This window comes from Somniosus microcephalus, chromosome 4, assembly GCF_052327205.1.
Source record: "Somniosus microcephalus isolate GS21.2 chromosome 4, FLI_Smic_1.0, whole genome shotgun sequence".
NCBI classification, from domain to species: domain Eukaryota; kingdom Metazoa; phylum Chordata; class Chondrichthyes; order Squaliformes; family Somniosidae; genus Somniosus; species Somniosus microcephalus.
Window position 1 is genome coordinate 267,139,545 of NC_140990.1, and position 18,367 is coordinate 267,157,911.

General features: G+C 42.7%; 1 protein-coding gene across 19 annotated transcripts in view; it reads right to left on the reverse strand.

Annotated features, from left to right (window-relative positions):
* Positions 1-18,367, reverse strand: part of baz2ba (bromodomain adjacent to zinc finger domain, 2Ba) — a 367,748-nt gene that overhangs the window by 326,396 nt on the left and 22,985 nt on the right. For 16 of the 19 annotated variants that reach the window (XR_015078191.1, XM_085986373.1, XM_085986359.1 and 13 more), the window contains one exon: positions 16,484-16,578. The exons of 2 other annotated variants lie outside the window; for them this stretch is intronic. The gene's annotated coding sequence lies outside the window, so the exon portion shown is untranslated. Of the gene's footprint in view, positions 1-16,483 lie in introns of all 19 variants that reach the window. One more of the 19 variants, XM_085986361.1, reaches the window with a different exon arrangement.

Consider the following 18,367-nt stretch of genomic DNA (forward strand, 5'->3'; position numbering starts at 1 on the left):
CCCACAGTTCGCATGAGGCACTGCTGGCCTCTGAAGATCCGCTCCTGCAGGCCTTAGAGAAGTGGCCTTTCTTCCTGCAGGTTGAGCAGGTAGAGTTCCTGGCTGGGCAGCGCGACCTCGGGTGCTTCTCCTGGCCGCAAAAGAAGCAGCCGGCGGCCCGATCGCGGGTGCCCGATGTCGGAGCCGGTACCGGGGGTGGCGGTCCCGGTCGGGTCCGGGACGCCGACGCGGAGGTAGGTCCCGGGGGCGGCGCTGCGAAGGGTATTGCGGTAGGGGTCGGGCCCGAGTCCCAGGGTCGCGAGCAGTACCTGGAAAACGCCTCCTGGTCCTGATGGGCCACCTCTAGGGAGAGAGCGAGGGCTTCAGCTTTGTCCAGGTCGAGGTCTTTAGCTTCAAGCAGTCTTTGCCGTGAGTGGTCGGACCGTAGGCCTTTCACAAAGGCATCGCGGATATTATCTTCCGTATTTTCAACAGCCGTCACCGCTTTAAAGTCACGGTTCCTGCCGAGTGCTCTTAGCGCCCGTAAAAATTCAGCTACAGACTCTCCTGGCTGTTGCGGGCGGGATCTTAGGAGATGCCTGGTGTACATGTAATTTACCGGGCTCCGGTACTGCTGTTTCAGTAGGTTGATAGCGGCCTCGTATGTAGTCGTGTCCTGGATGAGTGCGTATACTCTCGGGCTCGCTTGGGCGTTCAGAACTCTTAGTTTGGATCTCTGAGGGACGCCGGATTCTTCCAGGTAGGATTCGAAGCAGCCCAGCCAGTGTTTGAAGTCGAGGGCTGAGTTTGCTGCCTGTGGGTTTAGATCCAGGTACGGTGGTTTGAGGGCTTGCAGCCAAGCCGGCTGGTGTGGCTGGTGTAGCCCGGTGTCTGAAAGCTGCTGTGGCTGTGCTTCTGGGAGGGCTTCTGGCTGGCCAGTAGTAGACATCTTTAAAATTTAGTCAATAAAATTGATATACCTATCAATTCGTCCAATAAAAAGCGACGAGTTAGGAACGTAACTAAAGGTTTTTATTGACTAAATAACAGAGCCCACCCTCGTGGGTGATCGGGTCCAACAAGGAGGAATACCAGCCAGTCGACTACCTTTATACCTGGGCAGGTAGGTGGAGCCATGGGCGGAGTCGGAGGTGGTCAGCCCAGGTATAACAGCGCGACAAGAGGCGGCCTCGTATAGTGATACAACAGTGAGAACAGTGATAACAATACAACAGTGATAACTATAGTGTAACGATAGTGAACGATAAAAGTGGTTTACCACATTGTCCTGTTGCAAAAGAAATGTAGCAGGACTATAGAGTGGGAGTAGTCAGGAGCAGTTTACATTTCTTAAGCAGTGCAAAAATGTAAATATTTGCTTTAATGTAGAGAAGCAGTGGCCATACTGAGGAAGAGTGTCTGACCACCAGCAAGAATGGACCTGAAATAGCTACAATTAGGAAGACATCATAGGAGATGTGCGACTGCCACGGTCAACATGTAGAGAAGCAGTTCTGCCATTGTGTAGACGTACAGGGAATAAATCAAATATTCCATAAACAGAAGTTTATTCAACTGTTAAGGCCTAATGTGTTGTATGAATTAAGCTTGCCTCCAAGGTTCACTCAAAATGTCTTGCTGTGTAATGTAACAATGATAACTCTGCAGACTCATAGTAGAAAAAAAGGACAAAAACAGTTTACAAAAGCAGCAACAAGAATTTATACAGCGCCTGCAACACAAAACATTGTAAAGCACTTTATGGAGTACGAGGAATGAAGTATCTCTTTTCACCCCATTCCCACGAAACTGCTGACCACCCACATCTCTTCCTGGCCCCCATGCTAGCTGACACAGTTCTTCTCACCAGGTACTGCCTCTTCGAAACTACCATTATCTCCTTCCTCAAAAATCCGACACTCAACTCCTCTGTCCTTGCAAACAACCCCATCTTTAACCTCCCTTTCCTATCTAAAGTTGTCACCTTCCAAATCCATGCCCATCTTTCCTGCAAATCTATGTTTGAATCTCTCCAATCAGGTTTCTGCCCCAGCCACATTATCAAACAGCCCTAACCAAAGCCATAAATTCTGCACCCTTGCCACCAATTCAAGGGTGCCCCCCCCCACCCCCATCTCAGATTGTTCACAACCTTGGGCTGACCCTGAGCTGTGCTTCTGACCCCATATCCTCACCACTTACTTTCACCTCTATCACCACCTGTCTCCGCCTCTACCTCAAGCCACCTGCTCTGAAACTCTCATCCATGTCTTTGTCACCTCCAGTATTGACTATTCTAACACTCTCCTGGATGGCCTCCCATCCTCCATAAACTTCAGGTGATCCAAAGTTCTGCCGCCTGTATCCTATCCCACACCATCCCACTCACCCATCACCCCTGTGCTCGCTGACCTACATTGGCTCCTGGTTCACCAACGCCTCAAAATTAAAATAATAATTTATGTTTAATTCCTTCATGGCCTCTACCTTCCCTATCTCTAACATTCTCCAGGCTGTCAACCAAGAACTCTGCATTCCTCTGGTTCTGGCCTCTTCCGCACCCCCGTTTGGCAGCAGTACCTTCAGCCATCTAGGTACTCAGCTCTGGAGTTCCTGCCCTAAACCTCTGTGTCTCCACCTTGCTCTTCTACTTTAACACTGTCCTTAAAACCCACCTTTTTCGTCCCGCCTCCTAATATCTCATTCTTTGGGTCGACACCAATTTTCATAAGATTACGCTTTGCTGAAGTGCCTTGGGATGATTTTCTATGTTAAAGGAGTTATATAAATTCAAGCTGTTGTTGGAATGCCAGGACAGGAAAGAAAGTTTGGGAGGGAAGGAGAGTTTTGGGGGGGGATAGTTGGAGACTTAGACAAAAAGATGGGTTTCAAAGAAGAGAGGGGAGAGGGTGTGATGCAGAGGGGTTCAAGGGGAGAAGTTCAAGAGAGCAGTGCCTAGACAGCTGAAAGCCCTGCCACCGGTAGTGAAATGGGGGGAGGGCAAGAGTCAGACGGGTCTGGAGGGCAAAGTGAGGAGGTTGCAGACGTAGGGTAGAGCAAAGTCATGGAGGGATTTGAAGGTGAGGATTTAAAATGTATGTGTTAGAGGACTGAGAAGCAATGTAAATCTTCAAGGACAGGAGCAGTGGGTGAGCAGGGCTTGGTGCAATACAGGATACAAGCATCTGCATTTGGACAAGTTGGGGTTTATGGAGCTTGGATAAAGAAAGATCAGCAAGGACAGCATTGGAATAATCAAGTCTCAAGGTGACAAAAGCAGGAATATGGGTTTCAGTGGTGGAGAAGCAGAGGTAGCAGTAAAGTAATGTTGAAAGGGTGGAAATAAATGTTTTTTGTGAAGGGGGATGGATTCAGAGCTGACAAGTTTAACTCCATCATGGCCGCACCTCCATCCTATCTCTCTAACTTCCTCTGGTGCTACAACCCTCCTCCCCCCCCCAAACTCTCCATTCTTCTGACTGCAGCCTTTAGTACATCCCCTCCATCCACCCCACCCATTGGCTTTCTGCCTTCAGCGGTCTAGGCCCCGTGCTTTGGAATTCTCTCCCTAAATCCCTCCACTTCTGCATTTACGTCTCCTCCCTCAAGACCCTCCTTAAAACCCATCTCTTTGACCAAGATTTTGGGCCGAGTATCTCCGTTAGCTTGGCATCCAATTTTTGGATTAATCCTCCGTCAAGTGCTTTGGGATGTTATTCTACACGATGGGTGCTGTATAAATGCAAGTTGTTGATGATAATGATGTTTATTTGCTAAGCATGCATTAACAACTAGTGACTTTTTTTGTCTTCCACTTATAACAAAGTACATTCAGCGCAGCGGCATTAAAAAAACTCAGAATCCTTAGTTATAATCATGATGATAGTTTGAGGAATCTGGCAATATTTTCAAAAGTAAAATCTGGCTAAGAAGTCCAATTTTCTCATCAGAGAATTGTACATCTGCAGGAGATATACCAATGTTCCAGTACTTGGTCTTCCATGTTGCTCAACCTATCCTCCGTTAGCTTCCAGCCCACCAATCTCAGTTGTCATTTTTCAGCTCTGCTCCTTCCCTCAAGAAGGAACACAAATGCATATTAGAAAGCAGGGTGATCCCAACTTCCATAGCAAAAACAAAAAGGTTCTTTTAACACTATGGTCCCACTAAATTTAATAGCAGCTTTTCACTCGCCCTAGAGAGACTGGGCTAGCCCTGCAGAGAACTGATAAACAGATATGAATTCTAACACTTGAAGCTAACATCAGCAGTTAGTGGAACACAGAATGGAAATGTTCATTTTATTACACTGATGATCTTCACAAACAGGTTGTATACAAGTGGATGCATTTTGCAATAGATGCAATTGGTTCAGGAATCCACAAATCTTATTTACAAATAAGATTTCCATTAGTTATAATCTTGTGCTGCCTCTCTCACACAATACATAATGGTTTGAAAAATCAAAATTATAGAAAGAAAACTCAAGTAGCTCAAAGTGAATTATTCATTGTAGTTCACAATCAACAATGTAAAATTTACTCTGTCGTTCACAACTCAAGCCACTATCTTACAGTTATCTGTTGTGTCCATATAACTTTAGAATTGTGACCAACAGTTTGTCTTTAAAAGAAGCACAACCACTAGCTTGATTGCCAGTCCTAAGACTGCTAAATATCATGCAAGACAAGCATTTGTAAGTAGGTATGTGAAATGAGCACACCACTGAAAATCAAACATTGCTCCTGAAGTGTTGAGAACCTTGCACACTCAGTACTGTATTACAAAAGTTCTCCCTTAAATGTGGAAATTCTGCAAGTATTAGTAAGTTGCATCATCTGCACAAAATAAAACATGTAGAATTATGATACTGTGCACAATCTATGAAGATAGAACGTTTGACAAAACCCAGTTAAGATTTTAAAATGTATCCTGAAGCACTGCATGTTGATGTGAACCTGTATTTTAAACACATGAATTGAAATCAAAACAGCATTCCCTCAGTCTTTGAAAACCAGCTTTGAAAAACTCCTTGGTTTCTTATACTTTTAAGCTCAAGTATGGCTTCAATTCTGTGGCCTTTTCAAGAAGCCTAAAAGAACAAATCCACAATGGTTTTGAAAACATGTTGAACTGCTGGCAGTGAAATGAAAATACAACTTCAGGAGATGCAGCACCTGACCATTTCCCTCCTGCCACATCACTTGTCTAGGGCCCCAAAGACACCTTCCATTTGAGACAGCAAATCGTGTACTTCCTCCAATCTAGTAAACTGCTCACAATGCGGTTTCCTTTACACTGGGGAGACCAAACAGATGATCACTTCGATGAACATCTCGGTTCTGTCTGCAAGGATGATTCTGATCTCCCTGTGGCTCATCACTTCAACTTAAACTCTCTATCTTTGGTTTCCTGCATTGTTTCAACAATGCTAAATGCAAGCATTAGAAGCAATACATATATTTCAGTGACTTTAGACCGTAGCTATATCCTCCATTTTCTTTACATTAAGAAGTGCCTATGAGCAGCAGTGTCTAAGGAAGGGAAGGCAGGTTGACATTTAGGTTGGCGGGCCTTTGTCAGAACACTGCGCTGAAAGGGTGTGCACACATGATGTTGACCTCGTTTTTTTTCTCTCTTTGGAATTGGCAGTATTTAAAGTTGGTTTCAGATCTGCTCCATTGGTATCTTGCTTCTTTTCCTCTCTTTTTCTCCTTTTTGTTCATATGGACCTCTCCAATGGCTTTTCACTCTGCACTATTTGCACATTTTGTTGTCACTTATATGTCTCTGCATCACCACTCTGATGACCTTTCATATCATCTAACGATCTTCTATTTAGCACTTTGTATGGCAGCCCAACCATTCACGCTCTCTTGGTACATCTGTTGATTCTCTTCCTCTTTCATGCCCTTTTTTTCCTCAATTTTTTTCAACCTTAATAAAATATATATATACGGTTCTGATGAAGGGTCATCGACCTGAAACGTTAACTCTGTTTCTCTCTCTACAGATGCTGCCTGACCTGCTGAGTATTTCCAGAATTTTCTGTTTCTTTTTAAAATAAATACATGTCTACCTTTCAGTTTTCAGTCCTGGCGATGGGTTACACACCCAAAACATCAATAACCCAATTTTTCTCTTTACAGATGTTGACTGATCTAGTGTGCATTTCCAGCATTTTTTGTTAGCGATACAATAAAAGGATCTAGAAGATGTCAATCATTCTGAATTTTCACATGTGGAAAAATTTATCTTGAAAGTCAAGAAGTTGCCAATCACGCTCATTTAATTGATTAAAGTGCATTGTTTACACATGCTTAGAGAATACAAATGATATTTCTCCTTTTCTGCTCTTCCAATAGTTAACCATTTTAATCGCACCAAGTCCTGAATACAAAATCTGGTCTTAATCATTTCTGTATATCAACAGATTTTGTTTTCTCTTGAGCTTCTGGTTTCCATTTATAGAATGCATTGCAGCAACTCACCAAGCTTATTTCAACAGTACCTCCCAGCCCTGCAACCTCTACCACTAAGAAGTACAAGAGCAACAGTATCATGGGGGCACCTTCACCACTGCCCAGTCAAAATCCTGAAATTCCCCACCTAACGCCATTGTAGAAACACCATCACCAAAAGGACTCAGCAGTTCAAAAAGATGGCCCTCCACGGCCTTCTCATGGGAACAAGTGCAAGAAAACACTGTGGAATCTCTAACCATCGACGTCGGGAACGTATGTGTGTTTTCCACAGCTAGCTTTCCTTTCTCTTGTGCCATTGAGATTTATCATCAAATTTATAAGACTTCAAAAAACTGTCACACTGGATCCATCACTAGTTTTTGCTCAAAGTCAACAATCCCCCTCTTCCCCTCAGAATCTGCTGCTTTTAGGAGTTATTCCATTTCTTCTGCTCTAGGTAGACTAGACCAATTTATAGTTCAAATTTAACCTGTGTTTTGACTAGTTTTTTTTTTTTAGAAACTGCCAGTTCAAGGACACAGCAGATTGATGTAGGCATGGTAGCAATAGGATATAGATCCACTACTCTCTATGTGGTAAAGATATATTTTCAGCCAGCTTGTCAGAAAGTTAGTAATTTGAGGCCAAGGCAGTTCCCATTAGGAGGAATGAAAATTGCACAGTCAGCCCGTTAGCTCATGCCACCCTTGCGTACTTAGCAACCAGCTACAAAACTCCAGAGGTTGGGAAGAGTCGTATGTCATGCCCCTGAAGGACTGCACATAGTGCAAGAAGACAACAGAGTCAATCATGAACATCACTCATCCTTAACATCAAAAAGGTGGAAATTCAATGCTACAGAAATCATACTATATTGTATAGCACTGATAGTGAACCTTAATAGAGCCAGTATGAGCAATTTTTACAGTACACAGTCTGTCAACCCTTTAATAAAAGTTACCATTCTAACTGTCCAGACTGAACAAGATAGCATTGGCTAATGCAAGATACAGAAAAACTTTTCCTGCCGGGTCAAAAACAAAGCAGGAACAGTTTAAGAACATAAGAAATATGAGCAGGATTAGGTCATACGGCCCCTCGAGCCTGTTCCACCATTCAATAAGATGGCTGATCATCGACCTCAACTCCACTTTCCTGCCCGATCTCCATATCCCTTGATTCCCCTAGAGTCCAAAAATCTATCTATCTCAGCCTTAAATATACTCAAAGGAGGCTAAATTTGGTTGATTTGCGCCTCCTGTTAGCGCCCTCCTGGGGCGCAAATCAACTAGTGCCTTAGCGCAGCACCGTTAACGCCTCCCACGAAATTCAGTGGGAGGTTAGCGGTGGCGCTAACCCCTGCTCGCGCCCCGGCTGTAATATTGGGTGGGGCCCCCTCGACTTACCACCAGGGTCAGGGGGCCTACCTGCAGCGCTAGTTAAAGGGGAGGTGGCAGGTGGCCATTTTTATTGCTGGCCGCCTTTAAGCACCTGCCCCCGTTGCTGTCCCCGGCGCCCCTGAAGCCCCCCAGTGGAGTGCTGGCTGCCCTCCATGAGCCCGGCACTCCTCGGGCTCGTTTGCCGGGAATCCCGATCCCTGGTGGCCCAGCTGGGTGCCGGGACACGCTGCGCCAGGCCCCTCCCGTTTAATAAGGGGAGGAAGGCATGCAGTACCGCGGCGCTGCGGCACAGAGCGCCGTGATATTGGCTCACAATGCCCCAAGAGGGACACGGGGCACTTCCAGTAGTGTCCCTCCTCCCTCTCGGGGCACTACTGGGAAAATCGGCCACGGGGGTGCTAACTTTTTCGGGGCGCTAAAATTAGCTACCTAATTTTTTACCCCAAAGATTCAGCATTCACAGCCCTCTGGGGCAGAAAATTCCAAAGATTCACAACCCTCTGAGTGAAGAAATTCCTCCTCATCTCAGTCTTAAATGGCCTACCCCTTATCCTGAGACTATGTCCCCTAGTTCTAGACACTCCAGCCAAGCGAAACAACCACTCAGCGTCTATATTTAATCCAGGTACAAAACATGCCAGTTAAACAAGAATGTTTGTGGGGCAACGGAGTGGTGCACCAGGTTATACACTAGTCTTTCATCTCTGCAACCCAGTTTCAAATGAAGTCTAGACCGACAGGATGAAAGTCTCCTGTTTGCGCATCCAGTCCAGAGACTTGAGCACAAAAATCTAGGCCGATACTCTAGTGCAGTACTGAGAGAGTGCTGCATTGTCAGAGGTGCAGTCTTTCGGATGAGACGTTAAACTGAGGCCCTGTCTGCTCTCTCAGGTGGACGTAAAAGATCCCATGGCGTTATTTCAAATAAGAGCAGGGAGTCATCCACGGTGTTCTGGCCAATATTTATCCCTCAATCAACATCGCTAAAGAAAAAACTGATTATCTGGTCATTATCACATTGCTGTTTGTGGGAGCTTGCTCTGCACAATTTTGGCTGCCACATTTCCTACATTACAACAGTGACTACACTTCAAAAGTACTTCACTGGCTGTAAAGCAGTTTGGGATGTCCTGAGGTTGTGAAAAGCACTATATAAATGCAAATCTTTCTTTTTTTATATAGAGGTCACAGGATGGCTGGTCTGGGAAATGGAGCAAAATGCACATGGGGGCAGTAGGGATTGCTTTTCTGAGGTTAGAGTTAACATGTAATTTTTGGGCAGAGTAGAGGGACCTTTATTCTGCATCTAGCAGTGCTATACCTAACTTAGGAGTTCTGGATACTAACAGTGGATGCCTGAAATGTGAAGCATTCCATTCCCCATCATTAATATCCTTCACCTCAATGAGTACAAAAATTCAGGAGAAAATATTTGTTCAAGCACTGCTTTATTCATCAGTCCTTTATTTTTGTCAGTGTTTTATTGAACTTCTGAACTTAGGATTTTCCTGTGGCAGTACCTGTAATTGGAAAAACTCTCCTGGACATCAAGTTTATTCAGTGAGTATCTGAGCCATAAAGTTCCTGGGTTCACTCTTCACTGGGATAACTGAGGTATTCTAGGGTTGCAGTAAGGGCACTAAAAATGGCTTCAGCATTCCTGGGGTTAAGGAAGATGAAAATAAGCTTGGTTCCTGCTCTTGATTACTTTGCAGTAAGCTTCTGGAAGTGTGGATTTAGGATAGGATCAGGCTCAGCTGAGATTTCGCCCTTGATTAAGTAGCCTCCCAATGTTTATGGCCAAGGCTCACATATGAATGACCATATTTGACCATAAATGGCCAAATATGGTCAAAGTACCAGGGAGAGGGAGCACCATGGAATTGTACCTCAGCAAGAAGTCAACACCATCAGGAGGAAGCAAAATGTAGCTCTTGCAATAAAAAAATGAATTGGATGAGGGAGAATGGGTGCACAGTGATTCATACATTGACCCTTCACTTCTGGGCCTTAAGTTCAAAATCCAGCCGAGACTAACGTATGCCTTCATCCTTTGTTGTAGTAAAGATTGTATGTGAAATCAGTTTGGAAAGTCTGAACACTAGTGCATGGAACTGCATTGCAAAAATATATTTTATTCCGCAATAAATGAAAATGTCAAGACAACAGGATGGCCAATAGGAAGTGGGAAAAAAAATCAACTCGTGCAGTACAGAATACTCTTCGGAGGTTGGAGCAGAGTAAAAGGAACTTTGATCCACATCGAACATATCATATCATATCTAACGGCTGTAACTCACTTTGGCGTGCTTAATTCTAAAATTGGATAAAATGAGCAAAAAGCGCATTGATGAACGTATAGAGTCATAGAGTAATACAGCACGGATAGAGGCCCTTCGGCCCATCGTGTCCGCGCCGGCCATCAAGCCCTGCCTAATCTAATCCCATATTCCAGCATTTGGCCCGTAGCCTTGTATGCTATGGCATTTCAAGTGCACATCCAAATGCTTCTTAAATGTTGTGAGGGTTTCTGCCTCCACAACCCTTTCAGGCAGTGAGTTCCAGACTCCAACCACCCTCTGGGTGAAAAAGTTCTTTCTCAAATCCCCTCTAAACCTCCCGCCCTTTACCTTGAATCTATACCCCCTAGTTATTGACCCCTCTACTAAGGATGGATGCTGAGGAGCTTTTTCCCTATCTATGCCCCTCATAATTTTGTACACCTCAATCATGTCCCCCCTCAGCCTCCTCTGCTCCAAGGAAAACAAACCCAATCTGCCCAGTCTCTCTTCATAGCCGAAGCGCTCCAGCCCTGGTAACATCCTGGTGAACCTCCTCTGCACCCTCTCTAACGCGATCACATCCTTCCTGTAGTGTGGCGACCAGAACTGCACACAGTATTCCAGCTGTGGCCTAACCAGTGTTTTATACAGCTCCATCATAACCTCCTTGCTCTTATATTCAATGCCTCGGCTAATGAAGGCAAGTATCCCATATGCCTTTTTTACCACCTTATCCACCTGTTCCGCCGCCTTCAGGGATCTGTGTACTTGCACACCCAGATCCCTCCGACCCTCCGTCTTGTCTAGGGTCTTTCCATTCATTGTGTATTCCTTTGCCTTGTTAGTCCCCCCAGTATGTATGCAATATCTAGGATTTTGATGAGCATAAAACTCTACCAATACATTAAAAAGATTATTTCATTTTCTAGAGGTGTACTATTAAAAGGCTTCTGTTGTAACAAAATATTCTATCAAGAACACCTGGAACATTCATTAAATAGTGTCAGTTTGATCTTAATTTCTCTGTAATCTGCATATTGCTTAACTTTAACTAAATTACAGAATTTTGTACCATTGAGCTATTTTAAACACACCAAAATACAGCTAACATTGCCTTTGCTGTTATCTCATTCACCCTGGAAAAAAATACATTAACGTGGCATTTATCAGCTCAAATTCTACCTTAAAGGTCGTATAAACTGAGCTGAATCAAAACTAAAATTTTATTTTAATTTATTAGAAAAATCTTATAATAATTAAAAGACGAAGAAATGTTTTTCACTTAAAATATTACAGCTAACAAAGCACATAAATTGCACCTGGCAGCTTCTAGAACAAACACATCCATGTGCACTGATCTCAATGCAAATAGCCAGCATTAAACAAATGAAAGATGGATGCTTCAACACCGTCATCAGTAATATAGTTTACCAATGCTTTCATTCTCTAATGTTTAGATCATACAAATCTAGCCAAACCAACAAATTCATCTGAATGCATGTTTACTGTACTATACTACAATAACAGTGTTTCATTGGTCCAGTTCAAGGTTCAAAATATTTTAATTTTTTTGATGACTAACATGGAATGTTATCTACAATGTCTGCCTGAAACTGCCCAGTACCATATTGAAAAAGTTCCTAATCAAAACGTAATCAGTTTTTGAATATGTACAGCCGTACTGCTATTCAAGTCGGCCTGCAGTTGCATTTCCAGTGACACACAAGCACAAGTTTTAAAATTAATATGTTTTTAATCTCTTCCAACAGAATTTATGCAGCATTAAACTCTAGTGAATAGCTCACTTGGTTCATAGTGCTACAAACAGCAGTGTACTTTAGCCTTTACTTTAACAATGTAAGTGCTATAGCACCTAAGGGCAGGATATTTAACTTGAGACAGTCCTTCTTTCAGATGTTCAAAGTACAGTCTTCAACAAACTACTCAGACTTAAAAATAGCATCTGGTTTCCACCCTTTGTACCTTACAGAATTAAACATTTATTTAGCTTCAAGCATTTTCCATTACCCAAGAAGCACAATTTCCCAGAAACGTGCGAACTTTGTGTCAGTCTACAGAAGACTTGTGCTCATCTGCTCCTTCACTAACTTTATATAGCGTATCTAGAAATCACTTTACTTTCCTTGATTATGCCCCTACAAGAAACAAATTGTCACTCATCTCAACTAGTCTTCAGACAACATCCATCATTCAAATTACTCCACTCCCTTTTCACTATCTAGTAGTAGAGCATTAGAATCATAGTTTTACAACACAGAGCATGACATTTGACACCTTGCACCCATGTCAGCTCTCAGGACTGTCACTTACAATCATACAGCATAGAAGCAGCCCATCTGGCCCATTGTGTCTGTGCCTGATCTTTAAAGAGCTATTGGTCCCACTCTCCCGCTCTTTCCCCATAGCCCTGCAAATTTCTTCTTTTCCAAGTATAAATCCAATTCCCTTTTGAAAGTTACCATTTAATCTGCTTCCACCACCCTTTCAGGTAGTGCATTCCAAATCATAACTCGTTGAGTCAACAAAAATCCTCATTTCCCCCTAGATTTTTTGCCAATTAGCTTAAATCTGTGTCCTCTGGTTACCAACCCTCCTGCCAGTAGAAACAGTTTCTTCCTATCTACTCTATCAAAACCCCTCATAATATTGAATACCTCTTAAATCTCCCCTTAACCTTCACTGCTCTAAAGAGAAAAATCCCAGCTTCTCTAGCCTCTCCACATAACTGAAGTCCCTCATCCCTGATACCATTCTGGGGAATCTCCTCTGCACCCTCGCAAAGGCCTCGACATTCTTCCTAAAAAGTATGGTGCCCAGAATTAGGCACAATACTCCAGCGGAGATCCAAGCAGTGATTAAAACCTACCTCTTTGACCAAGCTTTTGGTCACCTGCCCTAATTTCTCATGTGGCTTCGTGTCAAATTTTTTGTCTTTTAATACTCCTGTGAAGCGCCTTGGGACATTTTACTATGTTAAAGGTGCTATATAAATAGAAGTTGTTGTTGTTGTTGATGATTTATAAGTGTTTACCATTACTTCCTTGCTTTTGTACTCTATGCCTCCATTTATAAAGCCAAGGATCCCGTATGCTTTTCTTTTAAATAGCTTTAACAACTTGTCCTACCACCTTCAAAGATTTGTCTTTGTGAACCCTTAGGTCGCTCTGTTCCTGCACCCCCTTTAAAACTGTACCACTTCATTTATATTGCCTCTCATTTTTCCTTATAAAATGATTCACTTAACAATTCTCTACATTAAATTCCATCTGCCATGTGTCTGCCCATTTCACCACTCTGTCCTCCTTACTACAATCCTCCTCACTGTTTACTACATTTCCAAGCTCTGTGTCATCTGCAAACTTTGAAATTATGCCCCCTATACCAAAGTCCAGGTCATTAATATATGTCAAAAAGAACAGTGGTCCTAATACCGACCCCTAAGGGACACCACTGTATATTTCCCTCCAGTCTGATAAACAACCAGAATGGTATCTTAGTCCCATTCCCGGCCCTTACCTTTCAATTTTTCTTTTTTCAAATATTTACCCATATCCCTTTTAAAAGCTATTACGGTTTATCTTTCCACCACGGTTATTCATAGGGCATTTCAAATCCTGACAATCATCTGCCTTAAAATATTTCTCCTAACCTGTTCGCCTGGTGATGAACTTGAAAACTATGCCTTCTAGTTATTGACTCACCAGTTCCTCTTGAACTAAAAAAAAACCTTCAATTTTAAACACCTCCATTAGAACTCCTCGAGTTTCTTTGTTCTAATGAAAAGAGCCCCAATTTTTCTAGTCTTTCCTCGTACATAAAGCATTTAATCGCTGGTATTATTTTAGTGAATAGACCCCCTAAAGTAAATCACTCAAAACCTGACAATATTTTGTGGCCTAACCAATAACTTTACAGGTTTAGCACTTTCTCATCAAGAGATAACAAGGCCCAATTAGGGCTATAACTGACGTGCCACTGAGCCCAACAGAATATGAAGATAAAAACAGAAAATGCTGGAAACACTCAGCAGGTCAGGCAGCATCGTGGAGAGAGAAACAGAGTCAACGTTTCAGGTCGATGACCCTTCGTCAGAACTGGAAAAAGTTAGAGATGGAACAAGTTTTTAAGCAAGTGTAGGGGCAGGGAGAGGGGGGAGGGGAGGAAAGAACAAAAGGGAAGGTCTGTGATAGGATGGAAGGCAGGAGAGATTAAAAGACAAAAGGGATGATGGTGCAAGGCAAAAGGAGATGGTAATGGGACAAGTTAAGAAACAAATGTTGACTCGATATGAAGTGTAAATGGCAATGTCATAATGATTGACAGCTGCCATGTAAGAGAGGGGGGAAAAATGGAAAAAAAGGATAGGGGCAGAGGTTATGGTCTGAATTTGTTGAATATGAAGATCACAGACTCAATTCTTAATGTGTCCTAATCAGTCAATCTCACCGATAACAGAGATGGGGGTGATAACTAAGTCTTGGTACCTTTGCCAAGGGAGGTCAGAGTTTCCATTCCTTATCATTATCAAGTGATCCCGCTGAAAGTTCACACAAGTGGACATTGGGTGAGGCAGCATCAGTCTCAGGAGTGATTCCCTCCACAGCAAAATAGCTCACTGAAACTTATTGTCAGCGAGTGAATGGCCAAACAAGATACCAGGGGCTATTAACACCCATTAAACTGTACCCTAGGATGGTCCAAGTAAATGCAACAAAAAACTCTGCACCATTCAGATGTTCATCAATAGCTCTGCGACCTTGTTATTCTACCAGTAAAAAAGGAAATGAAAGGGAAATAAAAACGTGAATTAAAAAAGAATGAACTTGCTGGGCACTAGCATTTAATCCTTCGGCATGTGCTCATTAATATTCAACTAATAAATGGTCCAGTTATACAACTGCTTTCATGTTGATGCAACGCCATTTTCTAATTAGAAAAACTGCAGTGTATCCTAGAGAGTTTATTGTGCCAACAACCCCCTGGTACCTTGTTTAAGCGACCATTCTCTTGCTAACAGTATCAGTGAGCTATTTCGCTGTGGATGGAATCACCCCCGACACCGATGCTGCCTCACCCAATGTTCACTTGGGTGATCTTCCGGCAGGATCACTGGATAATGATCAGGAGTGGAAACTCTGTCCTAATGAATCGGTAGCCGAGTGGCAAACGTGCAGAGACCAGTTGTACCTAAACAGAAGCATGACAAAACTTGAGATAGTGCTTAATTCTTCTGCAGGCAGTTGAAATGTTCTGGGTGGCAATATAAGGATACAAGCGTAGAGAAAGAAACGGTTGACTTGATCTTATACAACATTTCATCTAGCTGTATACTGTAGTCACTGCTCATGATGCGGTCTCCTTTACACTGGGGAGACCAAAAGCAGATCAAGTGACCGCTTTGCGGAACACCTCCGTTCACTCCACAAGCGTGACCCCGAGCTTCCGGTTGCCTGTCATTTTAATTCTCCGGACCACTCCCATTCTGACCTCAGCCTCCTACACTGTTCCAATGAATCTTAACGTAAGCTCGAGGAACAGCACCTCATCTTTCTATTAGATACTTTACAGCCTTCCAGATTCAACACGGAGTTCAACAATTTCAGATCATAACCTCTCCCCCCATTTTTTCGGACGGCAGCTATTGCTGAGGATTCTGATAGTCCCCTTTACACCTCTAGACCCATCTTTTGTTTCTTTACTTGTACCATTACCATCTCCTTTCATCTTGCACCATTATCCTTTTTGTCATTTCATCTTTCCTGCCTTCCACCTTATCACAGACCTTTCCTTTTGTTCTTTCCTCCCTCCCCGCTTTCCCTGCCTCTGTACTGGCTTAAAACCGGTTCCATCTCTAACTTTTTCCAGTTCTGATGAAAGGTCATTGACCTGAAACGTTAACTCTGTTTCTCTCTCCACAGGTGCTGCCTGACCTGCTGAGTATTTCCAGCATTTTCTGTTTTTATTTTCATCTAGCTGCCCTGACCTCTCGTTAGACTGAAAAACACAGCAGCTGATCCCTTTCGTACCCTCACCCAGGAAGTGCTAAACCAATGAGACCAAGTGAAGGCACTTTCTACTTTATACAAGTGTTGTTGACTCCCAACATACATGGGTCTCTCTATCTATCATCCATCTTACTGCTTCCCAAGGTGGCATTCGAAACAGTTTGTGATTTCAGTGCATCCGCATAATTGCATCAGGACACGGTACCCATTCCTGGCCTGCACTCCAGATTTTTTAATGTTAAAGAGAAGGAATCAAATAATTCATATGACCACATTTCTCTGTTCTTCTACAGGCCTATTTAAGAGGCAGATTTAGAAAATGGAGAGCCCACCTTCAGCGCATGCCTACAGGACAGCACGGATACAGGACAGTATAAATACTGGAGAGCAATGTAGAGAGATCTGTTTGACGTCACTCTTCCAAAACCTGAGATAAGTGAAAAAGTACATTAAGAGTTATAACCCTGTCTCAACAACTTTGTACTTCACATTTAATATATGAATGCATAATAAACAGAGCTACTTCTTTTGGTTTTGATTTAACAAGACAAACTTTTCCTACATCTCTAGTCACTTCAAAAGTAATTCATTGTGTGAAACACTTTCAGACATTGCAACATGATAATTTACTACATAAATGCAGTACTATTAGATGGGAAAAACCTCAAGATATTCAAAACTTGGACTCAGCATCTACTCCCTTAGTTATCAGCTGACATTCTGCTAATTACTAGAAAACAACAAATCTGAATAAATACCCACAGCTGATTTTCAAACTCTCCTCATGAAGAGATGTAATTCACTAGTGCCGTTAACATTTCATAAAAACACAGCCTGCTGTGACAACAGCAGTTTTGTACTCAAATCCTGGGTTTTATTAGTTTTAATGGTAAACTTAATGCCCTGGCAGGAAAAGGTTTGTCTTTTCTTTAAAAAAAGATGCAGATGATTCAAAATCATTCAAAGCAATTTACTTTAAATGTAGTACCGTTTATGTGACAAAACATCCCAGATGCTTTAAAAGAGTACCAGTGGACCAAGCAGGAAGTAGGAAAGCAGTCTCAAAGAGTTAAGGTTTGAAGAGGCCTTTGAAGGAGAGAGATATAGGAGAGTTTAATGGTTTAGGAAGAGAATTATAGTGCAGGGATATGGTAGTCAAAAGCTCCACCACCTATGGCCAAGCAGTGGGAGGAAAGGGAAGGAAAAAATGTACATTAGAGCAGAGGGTGTAACCTGGGGTACAAGGGTGGAGAAAGACCATGTAGAGATTTGAAGAAAAAAAAGAGGATTTTGAAGTTGTTGCTACTGGGGAACAGGGAGCCAGCCAAGCTCAGCAAGAAGGATATGAGTAACATAGAATTTTGTAGAATTACACAGAATTTACAACACAAACAGGCTGTTCAGTACAACCAGTCCGTTATGGAGTAGTACACGGAATTGAATAGAATATACAGCACAGAAACAGGCCATTTGGCTCAACTAGTCTGCACTGTTATTTATACTCCACAAGTTTCCTCCCATTCCATCTACCTCAACTCAGCCTTTCAGCATATCTTTCTATTCCCTTTTCTCTCATGTACTCATCTAGTTTCCTTTTGAAAGCATGCAAGTTATTTGCCTCAATCACTTCCTGTGGTAGCGAGTTCCACATTCTAACCACTTTCTGAGTAAAGAAATTTCTCCTTATTTCCCTATTTCATTCATTAGTAACTATCTTGTATTTATTGCTCCTAGTTTTGGATTCTCCCGCAAGTGGAAACATTCTCTCCACATCTACTCTGACCAACCCATTCATAATTTTAAAGACCTTTATCAGGTCACCTCTAAGTCTTCTCTTTTCTAAAGAAAAAAGCCCCAACCTGTTCCATCTTTCCCGATAGCTGTAATCTCTCAGTTCTGGTACCATCCTTGTAAATCTTTTTTGGACTTTCTCCAGTGCTTCTTTGTCAGTAGTACTAATCCCATGTACCTGCCCTGCTTCCGTATCCTTTTATCCCCCTTTCCTTCCACCACCTATCTAGCCTAGTCTTAAAAGATGACATACTCTCTGCTTTAAACCCTCTACAGCCTCACAACCCGGTTTGTAAAAAAAAAAGGTTTCTCCTGCTCTCAGTCGTAAATCTCCTTATATTTAATCTTATATCTATGTTCCCTCATTCTCGACCCCAACACTACTGGAAACAATCTGTTTCCATTTACTCTGTCCCATTCCTTAA